General features: G+C 33.1%; 1 long non-coding RNA gene across 1 annotated transcript in view; it reads right to left on the reverse strand.

Moving 5' to 3' along the window:
• Positions 1-316: 316 nt before the first annotated feature.
• LOC117100150 overlaps positions 317-8,634 on the reverse strand; it is a 10,315-nt gene continuing 1,997 nt past the window's right edge. Inside the window, exons 2-3 of the long non-coding RNA XR_004444082.1 lie at positions 4,516-4,614; positions 317-416 (exon numbers count right to left, since the gene is read on the reverse strand). This is a non-coding gene — a long non-coding RNA (uncharacterized LOC117100150). The remainder of the gene's footprint in view (positions 417-4,515; positions 4,615-8,634) is intronic.

Here is an 8,634-nt window from a genome sequence, read left to right on the forward strand (position 1 = left end):
ATATACCTGATCAAGGATTACTAGGAACTAAACCTAAAGCAATGTTCTTAGTGTGATCGGATAAGTTACTACACATATCAACAAGTATATCAACAAGAAAATATATATATGTATGTTTAATAAGTGAGCACTTTTGCTTTAAAATCACATATCCCTCTTATGGTATCTGGTACAAATTGGGTACATCATATATTTTCTAATTATAGTGCATTCCAAAGACAATTCATTTGCAAAGAATATCGAATAAATTTCAGTCTCTTAAATATACAATATACAAAACTTTAATAGAACACAAAAAAATGTAACATCACACTTACTTCCGCCTGAATATCCTTGTTGGCTCCTGATTGAATAAGAAGTTTACAAGCATCTGTATGACCATTTTGAGCACTTATGTACAATGCCGTTGCCCCATTCTACATGTTACAGAAATATAAAAATATGCAGTAATAAAGTGAGCAACTTTCCTCATATCACTCATATGGTATATGGTACAGATGGGATACATAATTTATTTCCTAATTATCATTCATTCCAAAGACAAATTGTCCATTTGCAAGAATATCGAATAAATTTCAGTCTCTTAAAAATATAATATACGGAATCTAGGAAGCCAAGTAGAAATTGGAGAAAGTTAACTTGTTCTCCAGTGTTTTAGTGTAGTAGACGTGTTCATCAGATTTTTTTATTTCATTTTGTCCTTTTGCTTTGCTACTTTTCTCATGACCAAAGAAGTACTTATTATTTCTTTCTCCTTGTTCAATCCATTTCACTATGGATCATATTGAGTTCCTTAAGATTCTAAATAATAAATAATTTTGGTGATCCGCTTCATGAAAATTTGGCAAAATCATGCATATTTCAATCAGTTATAGCTCCTTAGGATGAAAGATGACCCCCAATTTTTATTACTTATTCTTAAAGCACATGATTTGTAGATATGATTTAATAGATCATAATGGCTGATCGGACATTTTGATGTCATCACATTGCCATCTGAAATAAAAAAAACTTAATTTTTATCTATGACGTCATTTGTTAAAATACTCATTTGAGCGTATCTCACTTATCTTTAATCGATCGTCTCATAACTTTGAGTATGTTATAGCTAAGACAATTCTCTTTAAAAAGTGTGACTTTTTTTACATTTTGATGATGCCATCATGGTCAAAATAAATGTTTTTTATGACCCCCACCCCCTCATCTTTCTTTTTTCAAGACTTTGATGATCCCATATCATCCTAACCAATTAACATTTCTAATCACATTTAATGGGCATAAAACTTCAGGTCAAGAGGTACATGTCATGTACCTTAATTTTTCATGTGTGCATCATAATGTGCGCGTACGCGTGCATTAAAATTTTTAAAAGCTCAATATCATGCCTATTTTAAATCAGTTATATCTCCTTAGGATGAAAGGTGACCCATAATTTTTATTACATATATGAGTTGTAGATATGATTTTATAGCTCACTATGGCTGATCGGACATTGTGACATTATCATATTGCCTTCTGAATACAAAACAAGAGCGACCGCTCACATGGTCCCACTGATCTCTACTATAATAGCTGGATTGCTCATTGGCTGGTTTTAGTGAGGCCACCAACACCATGTTGAAAATTATTGCAAGAATCTTTATTTTTAACTATAATTTTAAACTAGATGTCAATAGAAACTTTTCTAAACTGGTACGTCACTTAGGCCCTCCAACATGGCGTCGGCTTTTTTCTTCACTTTTTTCTGTACTAGCATTTGCCAATGAGCAATCCAGCAATTATAGTTGAGATCAGTGCATGGTCCATGCGTTCCTTCACGCTAAAATACGGTATAGGCGCAAGTTACTATATTTGGTTGTTTGGAAGAGCTAATAAGATAGAAATTTTTAAATAAATAGAACGATTATTTGTACAAAAAATAATCATTATTTTGAATTAAAAATTAAGATACATAAAATTGATAAAAAATAACTTAAAATTGAAACAAAAAAATATTGAATATCTATACGCGATTTGAACCCACAGCCTTATGTTCTTTAGAACACATGCTTATCCGACCGCGCAATTCATGCGACATGCGTTTTTAGTGGTAATAGCAATAATGTGCAGTCCTTGCTGAAACCCCTGTTTTGTTTTGTAGGTGTAGGGGAATGTGTCATTTTTTTTTCACATTGATGACATCATCATGGTTATCCCCAACCTCTTCCTTTCTATAATTCTTTGACGACCCGGGAGAGGGCGCAGACTAGATATTGAACTGCACAGTTTGACAATCCTAGCTACGGCATTTTTCCATAAATCATAATTTTAAGTGCCGGGAGATATCTTTTGCCTGACAAGCTGATCACCTAACTCGTCCTCAGTGACGAGTTCAAATCTAGTTTTTTTAATTCATCAAGGTTCCCATATTAAAATATACTAGTAGATTCAGGTAGTTCTTAGTAGAAGTAGCTCTATTCTTAGTAGGCTTAATAGGCTGGTAGTAGATTTTCTTATCTCAACTACTAAGGATTTTAAGATTAATTTTATGGCTACATCCTGACTACATAAAATATATAGTTGATAGATAGGTACTGTCTATAATTAGCGACACAGGTAGTTTTATTATAGTTGTTGTAGCGCTATTTATTGTAGATCTGAGAGCTACACCATTGCTAGTAGTTGTTAATAGGCTTTATTAGTGCTAATTTTAATAGGTGCATAATAGACCATAAAACAGGTAGTTTTTGTGTAGGCTTCTTGTAGCCTCTATCTATCTATTCATAATATATATTAGGTAGATGAATAATATAAGTTTGTTAATAGGTTGTAGATAGTATCTGTCTAGAGATTATAAGCAGATTTAGATAGACATTATGCAACTATGCTACTAATAGTTTTATAACACACTTGTTGTAGCCTCTATTTATCTATTTATAATATACATTAAGTAGGTTAATAATACAAATTAATTGTTAGTTTTTTAATAGGTTGTAGATAGTATCTGTTTATAGATTATAAGCAGACTTAGATAGACATTATGCAACTATGCTACTAATAGTTTTATAACACTCTTGTTGTAGCCTCTATCAATATATTTATAATATATATTAAGTAGGTGAATAATACAAATTGTTAGTTTTTTAATAGGTTGCAGCTAGTATCTGTCTATAGATTATAATCTGACTTAGATAGACATTATGCAACTATGCTACTAATAGTTTTATAACACACATGTTGTAGCCTCTGTTAATATATTTATAATATATATTAAGTAGGTGAATAATACAAATTAATTGTTAGTTTGTTAATAGGTTGTAGATAGTATCTGTCTCTAGATTAAAAGCAGACTTAGATAGACATTATGCAACGATGCTACTAATAGTTTTATAACACACTTGTTGTAGCCTCTATCAATATATGTATTATATTAAGTAGGTGAATAATACAAGTTAATTGTTAGTTTTTTAATAGGTAGTAGATAGTATCTGTCTATAGATTATAAGCAGACTTAAATAGACATTATGCAACTATGCTACTAATAGTTTTATAATACACTTGTTGTAGCCTCTATTTATCTATTAATAATATACATTAAGTACGTTAATAATACAAATTAATTGTTAGTTTTTTAATAGGTTGTAGATAGTACCTGTCTATAGATTATAAGCAGACTTAGATAGACATTATGCAACTATGCTACTAATAATTTTATAACACAGTAGCCTCTATCAATATATTTATAATATATATTAAGTAGATGAATACTACAAATGAATTGTTAGATTTTTAATATGTTGTAGACAGGATCTGTCTAGAGATTATAAGCAGACTTAGATAGACATTAAGCAACCATGCTACTAATAGTTTTATAACTAACAATTAACTTGTATTATTCACCTACTTAATATTATCAATAGACAGACAGAGGCTACAACATGCATATTATAAAACTATTAGTAGGATAGTTACATAATGTCTATCTGCTGTTCGCTTATGATCTATAGACAGATACTATATACAACCTATTAAAAAACTAACAATTAACTTGTATTATTCACCACTGATGAGGCCTGCTAGGGAATCAGTGCAGCTAGGGTATAGACCCAAACGAAACGTTCGACTAGCTTAGGTAGGGCCAAACTAGTCCCACGACCACTAATGATTACGCGTTAAGAGTGACAAAATATTTTCTGTATCTGCTGGAACCGAGCCACATAGCATGCATTCCACTTTTTGCATTCACACCTGGGCTGTGTATATATATTGCCCTTGGTTTGGCTATGTAATCATTAGTGGTCGTGGGACTAGTTTGGGCCCTACCTAAGCTGGTCGAACGTTTCGTTTGGGTCTATACCCTAGCTGCACTGATTTATGGTATCTGGTACAGATTGGGTACATCATATATTTTCTAATTATAGTGCATTCCAAAGACAAGTTGTTCATTTGCAAAAAATATCGAATAAATTTCAGTCTCTTAAATATACAATATACAAAAATTTAAGAGAACACAAAAAAATGTAACATCACACTTACTTTCATTTGAATATCCTTGTTGCCTCCTGATTGAATAAGAAGTTTACAAGCATCTGTATGACCATTTTGAGCACTTATGTGCAATGCCGTTGCCCCATTCTACATGTTACAGAAATATAAAAATATTTAGTATTAAAGTGAGCAATTTTCCTCACATCACTCATATGGTATATCGTACAGATGGGATACATAATTTATTTCCTAATTATCATTCATTCCAAAGACAAATTGTCCATTTGCAAGAATATCGAATAAATTTCAGTCTCTTAAAAATATAATATACGGAATCTAGGAAGCCAAGTAGAAATTGGGAGAAAGTTAACTTGTTCTCCAGTGTTTTAGTGTAGTAGACATGTTCATCAGATTTTTTTTATTTTATTTTGTCTTTTTGCTTTGTACTTTTCTCATGACCAAAGAAGTACTTATTATTTCTTTCTCCTTGTTCAATCCATTTCACTATGGATCATATTGAGTTCCTTGAGATTCTAAATAATAAATATTTTTGGTGATCTGCTTCATGAAAATTTGGCAAAATCATGCATATTTTCAATCAGTTATAGCTCCTTAGGATGAAAGATGACCCCCAATTTTTATTACTTATTCTTAAAGCACATGATTTGTAGATATGATTTAATAGATCATAATGGCTGATCGGACATTTTGATGTCATCACATTGCCATCTGAAATAAAAAAACTTACTTTTTATCTATGACGTCATTTGTTAAAATACTCATTTGCGCGTATCTCACTTATCTTTAATCAATCGTCTCATAATTTTGAGTATGTTATAGATGAGACAATTCTCTTTAAAAAGTGTGACTTTTTTTACATTTTGATGTCGTCATCATGGTCAAAATAAATGGTTTTTCTGACCCCCACCCCCTCATCTTTCTTTTCTCAAGACTTTGATGATCCCATATCATCATAACCAATTAACATTTCTAATCACATTTAATGGGCATAAAACTTCAGGTCAAGAGGTACATGTCATGTACCTTAATTTTCCATGTGTGCATCATAATGTGCGCGTACGCATGCATTAAAATTTTTTAAAAGCTCAGTATCATGCCTATTTTAAATCAGTTATATTTCCTTAGGATGAAAGGTGACCCCCAATTTTTATTACATATATGAGATGTAGATATGATTTTCTGATCGGACATTGTGACGTTATCATATTGCCTTCTGAATACAAAACAAGAGCGACCGCTCACATGGTCCCACTGATCTCTACTATAATAGCTGGATTGCTCATTGCCTGGTTTTAGTAAGGCCACCAACACCATGTTGAAAACTATTGCAAGAATCTGTATTTATATTATATTTATTCAACAGTGTTAACGGCTAACTCCCTTCAATACCAAAATATAGTGGGTATAGTGCGCTAGCTGAGACAATTCTCTTTAAAAAGTGTGACTATTTTTACATTTTGATGTCGTCATCATGGTCAAAATAAATGGCTTTTCTGACCCCCACCCCCTCATCTTTCTTTTCTCAAGACTTTGATGATCCCATATCATCATAACCAATTAACATTTCTAATCACATTTAATGGGCATAAAACTTCAGGTCAAGAGGTACATGTCATGTACCTTAATTTTCCATGTGTGCATCATAATGTGCGCGTACGCATGCATTAAAATTTTTAAAAGCTCAGTATCATGCCTATTTTAAATCAGTTATATCTCCTTAGGATGAAAGGTGACCCCCCAATTTTTATTACATATATGAGATGTAGATATGATTTTCTGATCGGACATTGTGACGTTATCATATTGCCTTCTGAATACAAAACAAGAGCGACCGCTCACATGGTCCCACTGATCTCTACTATAATAGCTGGATTGCTCATTGGCTGGTTTTAGTAAGGCCACCAACACCATGTTGAAAACTATTGCAAGAATCTGTATTTATATTATATTTATTCAACAGTGTTAACGGCTAACTCCCTTCAATACCAAAATATAGTGGGTATAGTGCGCTAGGTCAGTAGCTGCACTGTTTGCATGTTGCTCTTAAGATTGTGTCTAAAATAGTAACTTATTGGAAATAAAGTGCTTAGTAAAGAACACACCTTTTCACCAAATCAATATGAGCTCCAGTTTGATGCTCCTCTTGGTATTTTTGGCCATCAATCTGCGTGAAAATTCTTATTTTTGTGAAGGCCTTATTACTTATTCCTCAGAGGATTTGATTCGACTACGATCAAGCGGCTGTTCTGCTATCGAAAAAGGTATTGTAGACTATTATTCCAGCATAGAAATATGGAATAAAACACGCAGGGGTTGTAGGGCAGGTAGGCGGTTTCATAATAAAACTGACTATCTGGAATTACCTGCCCATGTAAACAATACAAACGTAGACAAAGATCAAATCCACCTATCCATTTGTTTGATAAATGCTCGATCAGTCGGAAACAAAGCAAGCAGCATTGCAGATTTTATTGAGGAACACAAGTACGACGTGATCGTCTTAACTCAAACGTGGCTCCATAAAAATGATCAAGCAATTGAGACTGCGTTGACACCTAAAGGATATACTTTCATCCATAAGTCGAGGAAACAGGGTACTGTAGGCGAGGGGGTGGGGTAGGTGTGCTTTTCAAGTCTAACCTTGGCTTTGAATTTGTCGACTGGCAGCTTCGCTCTTATGAATGCTGTGAGGTACTGTCAAAATCACTCAATCTGCGGATTGTTTCTGTATACCGTTCTCCTTCAGCTGATGCTGATAATTTTTTAGAAGAATTCTCATCTTCATTGGATGATAACTTGCTATCGACACGTGCAACAGTCTATCTTGGAGACTTTAATGTTCATCTATTGGACTCAGACAATACACTCGCACGTCAACTAAAGACATCTTCTCAATGACTATAATCTTATTCAACATATGGACAGACCTACCCACAATAAGGGCAATTTATTGGATTTAATTATCACTAAGGATTCTACACCTATTTACAATATTAATGACCATGGTTTTATCTTTAGTGATCACTCAGTTATTGATTTCCAAATTTGTGTTAATAATTCTAAGAGAAAAAATGATAATAAGGCAACTACTAATTTTATCAAGAGCAGAAAGATTAAGTAAATTGATATTAATGAATTACAACGTTATCTTGATATTACTTTATCCTCAATTGAGGAAGATATTGGGCCACCAGATACTGTACATGATTATTATTATTATGTAATATATTGCAATTGGCTTTGGATGAGTTTGCACCAATTAGGGAAATTGGAATACGGGATAAAAAGAACAATAAACCTTGGTATAACTGTTCACTTAGATTAATAAAACGTACTGTTCGTAAATTTGAACGACGATGGTATTCAAGTAGATGTGTTAATGACAAACGTGAATATATTAAAAATTTAAAACTATTTAACAGAAAACTAAGGCAGGCTAAGGCCATCTACCTTACTAAATACTAACAGAATCGAAGAATGCTCAAATGACAAAAAGAAACTGTTTAATGTTGTAAAAAATCTTTTAAAAGGTACACCTGTTTCTTTCCCTCCTCATAATGATATGTCTCAGCTGACTGAACTTTTTTTGTGAAAAGATTACAAAGATTCGTAACCAACTCACTACAACACCTTGTGCTCTGACCACCTTGGTAACCACAGATCCGCCCTTGAAGAACACTCATTCTTTCTCCTCCTTTGATACTGTTGATTGCACTTTTGTTGAGAAATGCATCTATTCATTATCCTCTGCATCTTGTTCATTAGATTTTATACCCACCCATCTCCTTAAATTGTGCTGTTCTTCCATTATCAAGCCCCTTACTCTCTTAGTTAATAAATCCCTCATGTCTGGAACTGTTCCATCGATATTTAAAACTGCTATTGTGAAACCCATTTTGAAGAAGCTTTCTCTCAACTTCGGCTTGCTCCAAAATTTTAGACCTATTTCAAACCTTCCTTTTCTTGCTAAGCTTATCGAAAAAGTCGTATTTAACCAACTATAAAAAAAAGCAAAGGACATACCTCGTGCTCAAACACTGACGTACAAACCACGTCAACGATCGACCAAATTGCCACTGGTCACTACCTATCACCCTAGGTTACCACCATTAAGGGCTATAATTCAGAAGCATATGCCCATTCTAC

Source organism: Anneissia japonica, unplaced genomic scaffold (genome assembly GCF_011630105.1).
Source record: "Anneissia japonica isolate Jap-2015-1 unplaced genomic scaffold, ASM1163010v1 scaffold287961_len116307_cov110, whole genome shotgun sequence".
NCBI lineage: Eukaryota > Metazoa > Echinodermata > Crinoidea > Comatulida > Comatulidae > Anneissia > Anneissia japonica.